This window comes from Triticum dicoccoides, chromosome 7A (assembly GCF_002162155.2).
Source record: "Triticum dicoccoides isolate Atlit2015 ecotype Zavitan chromosome 7A, WEW_v2.0, whole genome shotgun sequence".
Classification (NCBI taxonomy): domain Eukaryota; kingdom Viridiplantae; phylum Streptophyta; class Magnoliopsida; order Poales; family Poaceae; genus Triticum; species Triticum dicoccoides.
Genome location: NC_041392.1, coordinates 258,067,786 through 258,083,574, shown reverse-complemented (window position 1 = coordinate 258,083,574; position 15,789 = coordinate 258,067,786). Strand labels below are relative to the sequence as shown.

At 44.9% G+C, this 15,789-nt stretch overlaps 1 long non-coding RNA gene and 1 pseudogene across 1 annotated transcript; both read left to right on the top strand.

Moving 5' to 3' along the window:
• Window positions 1-1,576: 1,576 nt before the first annotated feature.
• On the top strand, window positions 1,577-9,065 carry LOC119333444 (annotated as a pseudogene).
• A 1,337-nt stretch (window positions 9,066-10,402) lies between these two features.
• On the top strand, window positions 10,403-10,892 carry LOC119328098. Its single transcript, XR_005158837.1, has 3 exons — window positions 10,403-10,517; window positions 10,597-10,656; window positions 10,804-10,892. It is a non-coding gene; the product is annotated as an uncharacterized LOC119328098 (long non-coding RNA).
• Window positions 10,893-15,789: the final 4,897 nt, after the last annotated feature.

Genomic DNA, 15,789 nt, shown 5'->3' with positions numbered 1-15,789 from the left:
AAAAGAAAATTAGACTGATATATGAACATCTGTTGGTATATTTTGATATTATTAAATATATCGTTGTAGAGATCTCTAGAAGTGTTGTCTAACTAATATTACTATAAAAGTAGTGGTTTCTAGTATATTGTATTAGATAAACATATTTATAGGCCCTTCAAGAGTATAAATTGAACACTTTCAAAATCAGGCAAGTTAGATTTAGTAATAAGTTGGCAAATGGTGACTAGTAGGCTAACTATTCTGAGTGTTGACTTCTACTAGATTCCATGTCAGCTATTAGAATGGTTTGGCTCATTAAGAAAAGTTGAGATCAAGTTAGACATGCACGGGTCTCCGGGACTAGGCCCAGCGGGCCTGACCCGCTGCCACTTGCATTCACGGACTCGTGGTTTTCCTTTTTTTTTGAAATCTACCATGTCTCTATTTATTCATAGAAGGCAGGAAATTTTGCCGAGATAATGTGCAAAATACAATATGGGGGTTCATTGACCCAAACTTTGCAAAGGTTATTAGCTACTCCCTCCTTAGCTAGCCCATGCGCTGCGTCGTTCGCCGTCCTCCTAACCCAGGACACCTTCCATTCCCTTGTCGCCAGCATGGGTTTCACCTCCTTGATCAAAGGTCCCAACGCTGATAAATCATTCTCCTCCCTCTGTAGTTTGCGTACCACCTCTTGGCAGTCCATCTCAATGTGCAGTTTCGCGAAGTTTAGCTCCCCCGCTAGCTGCACTGCCCTCTTGCAAGCCTGGAGCTCCAACATCGCTGGGTCTCCACCCATAGGATAGTACTGGCACGCTGCACCGACGAAAGCTCCTTCCTCGTTCCTGAATACCACACCACCGGCCCCCTTCTCCCTTCCCTTAGTAGTTGCACCATCAACATTCGCCTTTATCCACCCTTCCTCTGGGACGCTCCACTTCTGGACCGGGGTTGCTTGCGGAATTTTGCTTGCTCTGCCATTAAGGCCTCCTTTGGTTTGTTGGAATTTCATATGATTTTTATAGGATAGGATTTGCAAAGAAAAATTTTCTTTAAAGCCCTTTGGTTTGTATGAATGGATTCCTATTCCTATGTAGGATAATAATCGATCCTTTACATTTTGAAGGAAAAGAAACATTAGCTAAGACTCAATAAAAAAATTCCTATCCTATACATCAAATAATATCTTTTTTTATATATAAATTGAGATGCATGGCATCTCACTTTCTATGATTTTTTTCTATTTCTATAACATTTCTATCTTGGATGAATCAAAGGAGGCCTAACGTTCTGCCACTCCTCCATGAGGCTGGTCATAGTGGGAGTAACATAGGTAGTAACATAGATGTCACATAAGCAAAATTGGTGATGTGGCAAGTAATTAATGAGGAGAGAGGCAAATAGAGTAACATAATATGTTACCATCACATAGCAGTTTCCAATGCATAATGAGTCTACAAAGTAATAAATGAATGCAACTATATTACCACACCTATGACACTACCCACTATGAAGGTAGTAACATAGACTAGTAACATATGTATGTTACTAGTCTAAGTTACTCTCCACTATGACCAGCCTGAGTCTCCTTACCATGCCAGCCGTGTCGGCGGCTTCCTCAATCCTCTTCCCGTCTTGCGCGTTATTCCGTGCCATCCACAAAGCATATAAACTCTGCACCGTTATAGCAGGACTCGTGGTCTTCCTAAAAGGAGGGTTAGCGCCGTCAAGGGGTCCAAACCCCAAGCACGGCCGCAACAGTTCCTCAGCCAGCCCCGGCGCCACCGTCCCTCCCCGACCAGCGAAACCGCCTCCCGCTCCTCCCCACCTCCCTCCACCTCCACCCTCTCTCGGCCTCGTCGCGGTCGCGGACGCCTCCTCCGGCTGCTCGGGTTCTACCTCCGAGGCCCTCTCCCTCGACGTCTCCTGGTAAGCCTCGCCTCCCCCCGAATCCCGCTCCGCCGCGTCGCTGGGTGCGTGGACTGGTGGGTTTGTCTCTCGGTCCCCGAATCGGATCCGCGGCGCCGCTCTTGTGTGTTTCTCCGCGGCAATGCTGGGATTCTTCGTGTGTTGACGGCGGAGGTTTTCCTTGTCCTCCGCCTCGTTGGCGTTCTCGGTTGCTTTTCGGCCGTAATTAAGTTGCGAAGCTCTTGATGGTTGATGCTCGCTAACGGAGTGTTGGATTTCTTCTCGACTTGTTGGTGAAGTTTTTTCTCGTTTTCCGATTCTTCGGGATTTTTGCTTCAGGAAAGTTCATGGCGCTGCTAACTCTTGATGCTCGCTAGCGGAATGTTCGATTTCTTCTCGACTTGTTGGTGGAGTTTTTTCTCGTTCTCCGATTTTTCAGAGTTTTTGCTTTAGCAAATTTCATGGCCCTGCTAACTCTTGATGCTAGCTGCGATTCTTCAGGGTTTTGGCTTCAGCAAATTTCGTCTGTTTGTTTCTCGTCCTTGGTTCAATCTCTTGTCCGTACGGTTCTGGTTTGGGGGTTCAGAATTCACTTGACTCATTCTTGTTGTTTCTTACTCAGTTTCCAGGCGACAGGCGTGATGGTAGAGGGGAGAAGAGGGAGAGGGCGGAGGGGGCGTCCGACAGCCCGCAGAAATCCCCGCGCCTGGATCCGCTGGCTGGTCCAGGATGCAGCGACGCGCCTGCGTCTCCGACGGAGTCGAGCGACGAGTGGCCATCGTCCGGGGAAGCGGAGGCGGGGACCAGCAGCGACAGTACCGGCGACGCCGGGCGGTGCGAGCACATACGCTCTGACCGCGAACTCCTGGATATGCACGTGTATTATCTGACGGAGCAGCTGGGGGTGCGCCGGCGCCGGAGGTGCCATCTTAGTAAGTGCAAGACGACCTGCAAGGGCAACGAAGGGATGATGAAGTGCATAGACTGCTCCAGATTCTTCTGCTCTGGGTGGCCGGTGAACAGGGAAAGTCCGCAGGAACATGCCCTCTGGCACGCCGGCGAGAACACGCATTGGGTTGCTCAGTGGTGCGATGAACCTAATTTGGGATACTGCTTCTTGTGTGCGCGCGGTATGAGGCTCAGTGACCGGAGCGAAGATGACTATGCAGTGGCGGCCAGAAATGAAAAAAAAAATCAGCAGATGCCGGGGGATAGCGTTGCAAAGGATGGCTGGGGATCGGTGTCCGGCATTGCAAAGGATGGGTGCAAGACGGGGGGCAAGAACCCGCAGAACCCTGAGAACACGCAGAAATACCCGCACCTGGACCTGCGGCTTGGGCACTCGCCTGCGTCCGAGGCGCCGCTGGAGGAGACCAGCGACTGCACGTACCGACATACGACATCGGGTCGTGCAAGCACTTGTTCAAGGACAGAGAGGAGCTGGATGATATGGTGCGTGATATCAAGACCGCCGAGAAGCCCCCAGAGTGCGAGAATTTCCCGTGCACGACCACCTGCACCTGGAGGGGAGCTGCTGCTGGGTTGATGGTGTGCACGGAGTGCACCTCTACTTTCTGCACCGTGGAGAAGGGGGATATGGAAAATCCGCAGGGACACGCTCGCCGGCACGCCACCAGGGACTACCATTGGGTTGCTCTGTGGTACGATGAACCGTATAAGGGCTACTGCTTCGAGTGTGGGCACGTTCTGAAGCTCGGTCAGGACAAGCTGAGCGATGATGAGTGGGCAGCTCTGGCCAGAAATAAAAGGGTTGAGCGGGCAATGTGGGCCAGCAATGGATGGGATGAGTGGGGAACGGTGGCCGAGAGTTATGCAAAGGATTTGTGGGAAATAGTGACCGGCAATGATGCGTCTGGGTATGCTAATGGGAATGGCTGTGTTATCAGAGGGTTGCCGAATCTTGGAAACACATGCTACATGAATGCACTGCTGCAGTGCCTCCTTGCGCCCGGTGAACTGAGGACAACGATTTTAGGACCGGGTGCTTGGCTGGGGAGCATTGGTCTGCACCTGAAGCAATTGTTTGTGGAGACAAGCAGCACAAATGTTGCCAGGCGCGCGCTGGATCCTCAGATGCTATTGGAAGGTACGCAGTTGTTTAATCCACAGTTCAAGGGCTCTTATATGCAGGACAGCCAAGAGTTTCTTACATCTTTGCGCACTGCTTTGGAGGAGGAGACGAAGGACCTAAACAAATTTCATTGGGGTGCAGAGTTTAGTCCAATTGGCAATTCCATTTTCGGGGGCTGGCTGCGTCAGACCTTATGCTGCATAAGTTGCTCAACTAAATCAGTTTTGGATCTGCAATTTGATGAGCTCCAACTGGCACCGCCATCAAAGGATTGCCCAGCCAGAAGTGTTACGTTACCACCAATGACCAGAAACGGTGGATCTCCGACGAAGACTCGTAAGGAACTATTCCAACAAGCCGACAAGACTGATGGAGAAAAGATTCAAACAATTGCGGAAGGCTGTGATTCTCAGTTTCCTGGTTCAGAATTTGGAGATGAGGCCATGGAGAAAATACCCAATCCTTTTTCAAGTTGGTAAGTCTATGTGCTCCTCTAGCTAACTTAAAACATAGAATGTGGAACAGGCCCGCAGGTGTGGAATAGTGAGATCTAATACAAGCTAGCTATTTTTCTGAACACGGGAACAGATGACACTTTTGGGAATGGAGCTCTGGTGATAGCTAAGCAGAGAAAATTGTTAAGGCCATTTTACATATGGATTAAAGAATTAGCAGAAAAGCCTTCGGGGTGGCTACGAAAAATTGAGCTGGATGTTTCAACAGTCTTAGCATGGCAAGTGTTTGTTATAGTGTAGTACTGTAGTTCGAATTGACATTTGAAGATAGCTCAGGGTCTTGAGTCCTTACCTTCATAAAATAAGTGTTGCTCAAAATGGTTGGTTAACTTAAGCGTGTATGGTTATTGTCGAGAAAAGAGATCTTAGAATGTGGTGGTTAAAATATGCAAAGGATGAGGGTTTCTGGTTGCATGATCTTGCTAATGCAGATAAAGCTAAATCCCTCTATGCTTGAATCTGCAGATTCTACTGAAGTGGAGGATGTTGCACACAGTCGTTCGCAGACTCAGAAGAATGATGTCCCACGAGAGATCGTTGAAGTGCCAATAAAAGTTCTTGATTTCATTCCTAACTTGTTTGATGACACTGAAGGAATGGACGAATCAATAGTAGATCATCACAGTCCAGAAGATACTGGTCCACCTCCACTTGTTGATATAGAAGCCAAGGAGAAAACTTACTCAGTAGAACCTACTCCCTCCGTCCAAAAATACTTGTCATCAAAATGGATAAAAAAAGATGTATCTAGAACTAAAATACATCTAGATACATCCCCTTTTATCCATTTGGAGTACTACAGAAGACAAGGGGATAGCTCAGAGCAGTGATATTACTGATGATGAGGCAGTACATACGAACTCTGTTGCATCGCTCGAGGACTGCTTGACACTTCTTTGCTATTGTCCAATGCGATGGAAATGTGATAACTGTTCCAAGGTTGTTGAGCTGCTGAGAACAAATGGAAGTGAAAATGATGAACCGATGAAAGCAAGTACCAATGTAAATCCGACAATTGAAGGAGACCAGACTGAACTATCAGACAGGAAAACATGCCCAAGTGAGCGATCTAATGATTTGAATAGCTTGTCGGTAGAATGTACTTCTCCAAGTAGACAACCACATGGTTCAGATGCACATCATCAAGTTATTCTTTCTGAAAACATAATTAGTGAAGAAATCAGTTCAGGGATGAGCTATGATGAAAGGAACTCAGCCTCTTGCAGCACTACCAATAAAAAACCTGAAAGTCAGGAAGGTGTTCAGGAAGCTGCACCTAGTTCCTAACAGACTGACCTGTTGAGTACCCATGATAGTCAGGATACCAGCGACCAAAATCAAGGCAGTGGGAAGCAGGTAAATCTGGATGATCATAGCGCACAACAAGCAGAAGTAAACCAAATTGAGCAGAAACATGGGACTGGTGGTTTTCAAATACAATTGGTTACTACGCTGCCACCTGTACTAACCATTCAACTGAAGAGATTCACCAATGCTCTTTCTAAAACGAGAGGACATGTGAGCTTTAAGGCGATTCTTCATGTAGAACCGTTCATGAATCCCAGGTACCGAGTTCTGATAGTTCTACACAGCAATTTCTAAGGCTGTTCTTTTATGCCTGTTCCATTAAGTTCTTACCTTTAGAAATCCAGTAAGTATTTTGTTTCATAGTTTGCTTCTACAAAGCTTTAGGAGTATTCCTAATCTGCAAAAATCGGCATTGCAGGTTACAAAAATGAAGGTTTTAAACACAAAAAATATGTCAGACTTCAGGAATTTATATTTAATCTTATAAACTACTTTATAGGTTCAGGTTCAGACTACAATTTTTTTTTCTGGGTTCAGACTAGCATTTCGTACTTGTCAGGGCATGATAATTGCAAGCTTAATTTAATCGTCTGAAGGTATCAGCTTAATTGGAGTGTGTACTGATAGCCTGATATGGACCAGAACCCTGTGCCATTGATTGAAACTGTTAGTTTTTCTTTTTTGGTAAGGATACCATATTGGAATATGTATCTGATGTCGAGGCCGTCGAGCGCAAACTCTATTCACCTTGGCAGTGTATCAGTATCACTGACCAAGTTATGATGATATTATCATCTCATACTATGCTAGTGTATAGATTTTTTGGTCTGTAGGTGGTTAGGTGCCTTGAAACGCCTAACCAGGCAAAATATGTTTGAAGTTTGGATTGTTAAGTATAATTCTGGATTGTTAAGTACAAATCTAACATCTTTCCATGGATTGTGTTTAATTCAAAGAGTTTCTATAGTACATAATCAGTCACTTCAGATGCTATTGTTTTGTTTATCTGATGGAACTTTCTTGTTAACACTGTTCAGTTGTTGTTCCAAGAAAGATTAACAATCTGATATAGCTTTCTTGTTAACCTGGCAAAAAATGTTTAAAGTTTGGATTGATATAAGTGTAATTCTGGTTTAAGAATTTCAATGTTGGATGGATATTTATACAAGCCTAACATCTTTCAGAGGCCTGGTTAAAATTACTATGAGCCTTCATTTGTTAGAGTTTCGGTTAGTACATATTCTGTCACATAGAGATATACCGTGTAGTTTTTCTTAACCTGATAGAGCTTTACTGTTTAAAATGTTCAGTCTGTTTGAAGAAATACATATGATTGTTGGTACTCCTGCTAATGTTCAGTTTCTTGTTAATTGCTTCTTGTTTGACTGTTTATGTTTTCTCTAACCTCCAGTTCTGAGGATGAGCGCGGAATGTTGTGCGGCAATGATGCAGTTGGCCATGCATCTGGGTATGCTGATCGGGATAGCCATGTTACCACTGGTATGCAGAATCTGGGAAAGACATGCTTAATGAATGCAAAATATTCTGCTACAATTTTCTGAGGCCACTGGGCTGAAAATCAATTTCCATAAAAGCACCTTTGCCCTGATCCACGTCGACCCAAATCTCTCGACTAGCCTTGCCACAATCCTGGGCTGCCCAGTTGCCACCTTCCCGCAATCGTACTTGGGCTTGCCTCTATCCACTCACAAGCTAAACCTGGCTGACTTCTTCTTCATCATTGACAAGGTCGATCACCGTCTTGCTGGGTGGAGGGGCCTTTTGCTCTCCTTGGCCGGGAGGGCCATCCTGGTCCGCTCCGTTCTACGCGCCCTGCCAATCTATGCCATAAGTGTCCTTCTTCTACCTGCTGGAACCATCCAGGAAATCGAGAAACGCTGCAGGGCCTTCTTTTGGTCTGGTCAGGAATCTACCTCAGGCGGCAACTGCAAGGTCGCTTGGGACCTCGTTTGTGCTCCCATCGCCAATGGGGGCCTTGGTTTCCTCTCTCTACCCCACATGAACATGTGTCTTCTTCTCAAACATATTTCCAAGTTACACGACGAGCAAATCTCGGGAGAGACTAGGTACTTGATCACCAAATACGGATGGTCGACCGCTAACGATGTAGGCATGTTGGACAACCAGCATACCCCGATTTGGAAAGACATTATGAAAGGCCTCGCCCTCTTCCGGGACACCACCCGGGTCAGCGTCGGTAATGGATCCACTACCTCCTTTTGGCTTGACCTTTGGCTCCCTGGCTCAGCTCAAACCCTAGCCCTTCAATTTCCGGCTCTGTTTTCACACTCCAATCGAGTCCACACATCAGTGGCACGCGCTTTGACCTCGAACGACCTCACCTTGGATCTAACACCTAGGCTGTCTCACGCAGCCGAATGCGAACTGCTTGAACTACGCACTATATTGGCCACGGTGAACTTAAATATGCAGGTGGCTGACATGAGAACTACAAGGGGCGCTGAGAAACCTTTCACCGCTAAGCTTGCTTACCATGCGGTTTGGAGGACAAAGCCCACGGACACGCTAGCCCCGGCCATCTGGCGAAACTACGCCCCAAATAAATGCCGACTCTACCTCTGGCTTGCCCGCAAGGACTGCCTCTTCACGAATGAACGTCGGGTCAGACGGGGCATTGCTACTTCAGCCGCATGCCCCTTCTGCGACCACTGTGAATCCATCAACCACCTCCTTTTCGAATGTCAGCACCTTGCTCCTCTTTGGGGGGAGCTAGACAGCCTCTGTCCAAGTGCGCCACAGGGGCTGCTCCAAGCTTGGGAAGGCGAATGGCACAACAAAACTAGATCAACTGTTCTTCTGGCCGTTCTTTGGAATATCTGGAAGCGACGGAACGCCAAGGTCTTTCGGAACATACATCTTGGGCTTCATGATGTGGCAAGCTCCTCTGCGGAAGATCTTAAACTTTGGTCCCACCGCTGTAATAATATTCAAAAACAAATTCAACTCAGGGACTGGGGCTCCATGTTGTTCCACCTTGCCGGGAGAATTTAGCCCCCCGCTACATGTAATTTTATTCCCTCCTTAACCCCCCTGTACTCTCTGTTCTCCCTGAGATCTGTAACACCCCGACGGTTGGCAATAAAAGTTCAGGCAGGCGTAAGCCTGCCGTTGACGCGTCAAAAAAAAAAATGAATGCATTTGTTAAGCTGAGGGCATTGATTATAAGACCGGATAAACAAGCAGAAAGGCATGAAGCTGCTGTAAATGCTAAGTACCTTCCAACCAGGAAACAAACTGATGTGCTGAATGTCCAGGGTAGTCAAGATACTACTAGCCCACTCAATCAGGGCAGCGGGAAGAAGCCAAAGCTGGTTACTCGTTCAAACATAAACAAAAGGCAGCCCGGTGCACGTCGCTCCCGGTTGCGCAGGGTCCGGGGAAGGGTCCAACCACATTTTTCAAACATTGATGTTCAGATTTTTGTGAAGAGCCTTGAGGGGAAAACAGTACCAGTACTGATCGATTTAAATAACCCTTCATGTCATCTGATGGATTTAATTGCAAAGAGGATGCTTTTTGATCCTGCAAAGCACTACATGGAGTACAGGGGCAGAATTATCAATCCTGAATCTGTATTGACCGATTATGGAATATGTAAGGATTCAACAGTCAACATCCGGGCCAGGATTCGGGGTGGTCAGATAATGCTTTCTGACTATATCGAAGATATTGAGCAAGTACTAATGCAAACTCAGCTACCTCACAACAATAGTTTAAGACCTGAGTTTACTGATGAAGGTTGCTCGATCCTTGAAACACTGACCAAGGAAGTGGTAGAGACCATAGCTAGGGGCTACTGTTGGGCAGGAGAGCTGACACTCGCTGACTTCTATGTGCACGAGGGCAAGGTTCATGCCTATGCCACAAATTTAGTGAGATCAAATCGAGGATTAATTAGAAGAAACTTAGCTGATCTAGCTGGTTTAATCAGAAACAATTTTGTCTTGGATGGTTACTTGCCAGCATATTTGGATCACCTTATATGGCTTCTTGAAAACCCTGGTTTCTTGAGTAGGAGAGTGCTGCGGAAGACATATAAGCTTCGTCTTCTGACGCATTGTTCATATGTCCCCTCTATGAACAGAATAAATATGGTTATTCAGCTGAAGATCTTTTATGATAAGTTGGACCAGGCAGAGAAGCTGCTTTTCATTGATGCATTGTTCCATTCCTGAATTGCGATGAATCCTCACTGGCACAACAATATAAAGTTCAAAATTGTTCTTAAAAAAACTTCAAGAAGAAAAAGGGTGGATACAACAATACTTACTTTGATGCTTTTCTGTTCGTACGGAATTTTTTTGTCCACTCATTTGCGAATGGACGGGTAAGTTTTAATACTGTCTTTGCATTCCTTTTATGTGCTATGATAGTCCTGTACTTGCTTTAGTCATTTGATATTCTGATTGATTGTAAGATGTAACACACGGACAAATATGTGTATGCAGAGACCTATGTTTGTTTTAGACATCTATTATTTTAGCTATATCTTTGAATTCATTACATATTTTCCGAAGTTCTGATAGCTTCTTGTTGGACATACAGAATGGACATATCCAGCTGTACAGGTGTAACTCTGGATTGGAGGTTTTGATAGCTATTTGCTTTGGAAACTTCTTGCCAGAGTTCATTGGAATGTTGATAGAGCTGAACTTTAATATTTCACATCTGTAAGGGTTCTGAACTAAAGGTTGTGTACACAGTTGTTTCAATTCAGTGAATAAAGTAATGTTTGTTTCCTGAACTCAGGGTTAGGTATTGCCTTCATCTTGATGTCAACTTCAATTGAAAAACTTCCGAAGCTTGCAGGTACCAACTTTTGATAGTTCTACATAGCAATATTTAAGACCCCTTTTTATGCCAGTTCTAATAAGCTCAAATCATTAGAAATCTAGTAACTATTTTGTTTCATAGTTTGCTTGTAATAGCTTTAAGAATATTCCTTCTCTTTGGCAGGAAAAATGCATTGCAGATCACAAAAAAGAGGTCATGTTGATGGTTTTAAGCACAGAAAATATGCCAAACTATACAAAAAATATATACTTGTAAGTCTGTAAACTATTTTATAGGTTCAGACGACAATTTTTTCTATGTCCAGACTGCCATTTCGTACTTCTCAGGACACGATAATTGCAAATCTTAATTGAATCATCTGAAGGTATCATCCAGTTGTCGTGAATGTATATGAGGAAAAGATTTATTTATCTGTTGGTGGTTACGCCTAACCCGGTGACCTTTTATTTTTTGTTGAAGTTCTATGGGTAATGATAATTCTGGATTAGTATTTTCACTTTTCAGTGTTAGATGGATATACATCTTGCAGCGTCCGGTTCACTATGGCCTTAATTTCTTGGTATTCTGATTAGTACATAATAATCAGTCACTTAAGTTGTACATCCTCTGTTCCTAAATGCAACACGTTTTTGCAGTTCAACGTCTTACATTTAGAAACAGAGTTAGTACCATGTTGTTTTTTATCTGATACAGTATGCATTTTGTTGTTTGAAGAAAGACATGGCATTGTTGGTACTCCAGCTAATCTTCAGTTTCTTGTTATCTGGTTTTATCCCAGTTCTGGTGAGCAGGTCGCAAGCAGAGAAGTTATTCTTCTTCATGAGTTTTGTGCAAGTGATCGCAACATCAAGGAAGTCCCTGTAGAAGTTCTCAGGTGCAAGGATGGATGACAGAGGCATGTCTGGGAGCCAGCCCACCTACTAACTAGATGGGGAACGAGTAGGGTGCTGAAGTTTGAGATGAGCAACTAACATAGAGTCATAGAGTAGTCATCACGTCCAGTTTTGTTGCTTTGGCTGAGTCATTGCATTGCTTGCAGCATGTAGATTGCAGGGGTACTCAACTGGTGGCTCTCCGCTTGGCGCCACCGCTCCCTCCTCCACCGCCCGAGCCAGATTAGCACCCCCTTGACAATGCGGTTGTCCCGCAGTCGTCTTTTTCTTTTTTTCTTTTGGGCTTGTTGAGCCGTGCCCTCAACAGAACCGATTCGTACTCCGTGTTCGTGCGACTGTGTGTGTGGGTGGGTGGGTGAACTTATGTGCACCGTTTGGCTGTGGTGGTTTGCTTTATTTATAAAGCGGGGCGAAAGCCTTTTTCGGCAAGTAGGTGAAGTTCTATATGCTGAATCTTAGTCTCATGATTTTACTGGGAATTTTTATCGTGTTTGGGTGAGAATCAGTGTGCTCAAACCCTTGAAGAATGATGTGTTAATGATTAGGGACAACACACTACTGCAGGATGCTGCTAACGCGACACTACAATCAGAGACCCTTCGACGAAACTGTGTGCGATGCATTAGTCGCAAAAGGTGATGTAATAAAACCGTCAAAAAAGATGCAAAACGTTTGTGATGGCGGAGACATCAAACACGAACCAGATTGTAGTTGTGTGTGCAATGGGTAGCATACAATTCAGTCGAATGAACTATTTGCGATGAGCATAACAGCAGAAATGGTTCGACATAAGGTGTGTGCAATATACATCATACATTTCACTTGGATGAACTGTTTGTGATTAGGCAACACAACAGAAACAGTCAGCCAGATCAAGGTGTGCGTGATATACGGCATATAGTTTACTCGGATGAACTGTTTGCGATTATACAACACAATAAAAACGGTTCATCTTAACAAGATGTGTGTGATACACGGTAAACAGGTCAGTTATCAGAAATGTGTGGGAAGACCGATAACAACACAAACAATTCCTGTTAACAAGCCGTGTGTGTTGTGAGCAAGCGATCGCTGCTATACAATTATGAGCGATTGATGAAATCATCACCGACGGGTTCCATTATTTAGTCCGTGTGCGATGTGATTTGCTCTGTCCGCACAACATCTATGCTCTGTCTACAGAATATCAACATATATACTTATAAGAACAATATTGCATAACCAAATTAAGCATACAATTACATAAGTGATTACACACATAACATTTTCACACACCAAAATAAGCAATTACATGCATACTAAACTAGGAGAAACGAGCATCTAACCATCTACTTCTTGTTGTGACGATGCTTGCCATTGCTCTGCTTCCGGATGGATCCCCGGCCATTTTGGGGAAGGAGGCACTTCCTCATGTCAACGATCCGCATGTACATCTCATAGCTCGTGTATGCCTCCTTGGCCGCATACACGACGTGAGCTTTGTCGAGTTTCCCCATGCAGGGCGAGTACCAGGCACGCTTGTCCTTGTTGCAGGAATCCTTCATGTCTCTGTAGTAGGGGTCGATGATGGCCTCGGCGAGGTGAACCAGTGAGTCCTTCTCATGCTTCTTGCTGCCCTAAATCTTGTATTGGCCCTGGATGTCGACAAGATTCTAGCAGGTGATGCCCGAATTCTTGAGCACCTTTATATCGTTGGTGATGTCCATCGTAGCGAACATGTAGTGGGGGCTGTCGACAAACCCGGCGAAACGCTCGCAAGGCCTTGTGGCTAGGCAGTAGTGGTAGACCAGGACATGATTGTGCACGCACATCTGGGCGACGACGACCTTGGGACGAGACCCGACACGAGCGCGTGTGTACTCAAGGTCGAACCCGACCACCTTGTACTTCTCCTTAGCAAGCAACAACTCCATGATGTGGATGGAGTGCTCCACCCAGATCGGTTGTTGGTGTACACCACCGAGAGCTCTATGAACCTTCTGTGGGTGTCCACCACGACATGCATTGTGAACTGTTGCTCATCATTGGCAGCCGCTCGGAGCGGCATTGGAGCCGCACAGGATACCATCTAAGAATTCATCGTCATGGGTGTGCTTCTTGCAATACTGGGGCATGATCGAAAGGTTGAAGAGACACAAGGGTAGAATGGCCGCTGTAATAAATGGGGGCCGGTCGGCCTATAATCATCACGTCTTGTCACCGCGTTCATAGCGGAGGATTCCAGTGCACGCTTGAGCACCCCACACACGTTTCGTTTGACCACATGTAGGCTCAAAGAGGCGCCAAATGTACCGTTGGTGAGCTTGTTCCTGCGCAACCGCGCAGTTTACCACGCACAACCGCGCAAGCTTCCCGCCCGCCTAGTTTGGCCACGCGTCGGCTAGGGGAGGGGCAAATGTGGGTGTTTATTGGCAAAAAGCTTTGCAAAAAGAAGTGCGTGGAATGACTTCGATCATAAGTTTACCCGTGGGTGATGAGGTCAAAGTTACATAGAAGGGTGATGATGGACACCCAAGTGCGATAATTAATTCTGCGCTCTACAGGGCATACGATTGAAGAAACCAACTGTGTGCAATAATGTCGAAGATCGCAGTCGAGTTAGCTATACAGATCGTGTGCTATGAGATCGACAAGGGAAACACATTCGAGAATGGTTAATAAAATCTAAGTCCATTGCATATTAAGGTTAAAATAGTACTACCAATATAAGAGTCTCATACGATGCCATTTCAATGATTGTACCACAAAAGCCCGAAATATTACAAGGTTCAAATAGTTATATGGCTCAAATTCGAAGATTACAAGGGTCAAACTGATATTAGAATGAAATTCAGCCCATTCAGCTACAAACGCCGATCTAATCAGCTAAACATGGATATAAGAGAGGTTCAAACTAATATTACCACTAGTAAGGCTGGTTTCAAAACCTCGTCATTTCTGCAAAGGGACCAACCACTGACAAGTCATGTATGGGGTTGACACGATGACTTTCGATTACTCTGTCATCTGAAGTTCCAAAATGAAATTCAGCTTTTTCGGAGCCTTTTCCATTCCGCCGCAGCCGCCGATGCTGATCAACAAACCATTCTTTTTTGCGAAATAAATGTAGGAAAAACCTCATTACCTTCAGCACCCTTTCTATGACAACAAAGAACCTGGCGAATATAATCTCCGGTAAGGTCCCTCGGTAGGAGTTCAAAGTAATTTCTAAGAGATGCAGATCTAGGCATTCAATGTGATTGTTATATTCTATCACATTATCCACCACCGGTCCCAATATTATCTGCAAAAGAAGAGAACATGTTAGTGCTTACATGCAGTTTTGAACACTACTACATGCCTAATTGGTTTGTAGGATTTGTAAAATGCACTAACGTGCCATCTTCGATCTGACATGATTAACATGGGCATTTGATTACAATCTAGAAAAATGTAGCCTTCTTCACAAGAGGTTGGAGTGGATGAAAAAATCCCTAAGAAAACTATTACAGATGAATGCAAAGGAGAAATTCTTATGGATTGTAACCATATGAATCAAGCAACCAATATGGGTGGAAAACATGTATGCACTGAAATCCTCCAAAATTCATTCAGAAATCATAGTATATTGTCATTGTAAACATGGGAAAAGGTGCCAAAAATTGTACTCCCTTATGGTTAACATTTAACAAGAAAGGAACATCACCTTGATATGTAGCTTCTCCAGTCACGGAAAGCATCTCAGGAAACTGACAACTTGGTCCAGGTTGGGACTGATAGATTCTAGTGCCAATACCTTCACTGTGCGCAGATTCGGGGTCAAGCTTGTCGAAATCATTTTGTGGATGACAGACGAACATACATCTTCAAAATTAGAAATAATGTTGATATCAAGAAGGAGAGGTAGAAGGTGATTGTTGTACCTGAACGAGTGTGGATCCAATAACAAGTTCAGAGTATTTGACAGGCGAGTAGCCCATCACTGTCAATTTTGGCGCATAAATGACATTGATTCTTGTTGGACCATGTTGATCAACTACAAGTAATATCTCAAGTGAAGGTGTGTCCTCAGTGACCATATTGGGGTACACCTTTTGTGATCTCTTGTTGCAGCACGAGCAACACACATAAATAGTCCGGAGAGTCATGGAGGTGATGTGGAAGCTACTCAACCCATTGTTCGACTGAAGATGAAGGTATTCGAGTGCAGTACAACCGCAAAGAAGGCGCTCCATGTCATCCTTTGGGATGCAGACGGTGACGAGCTTGAGGTGCT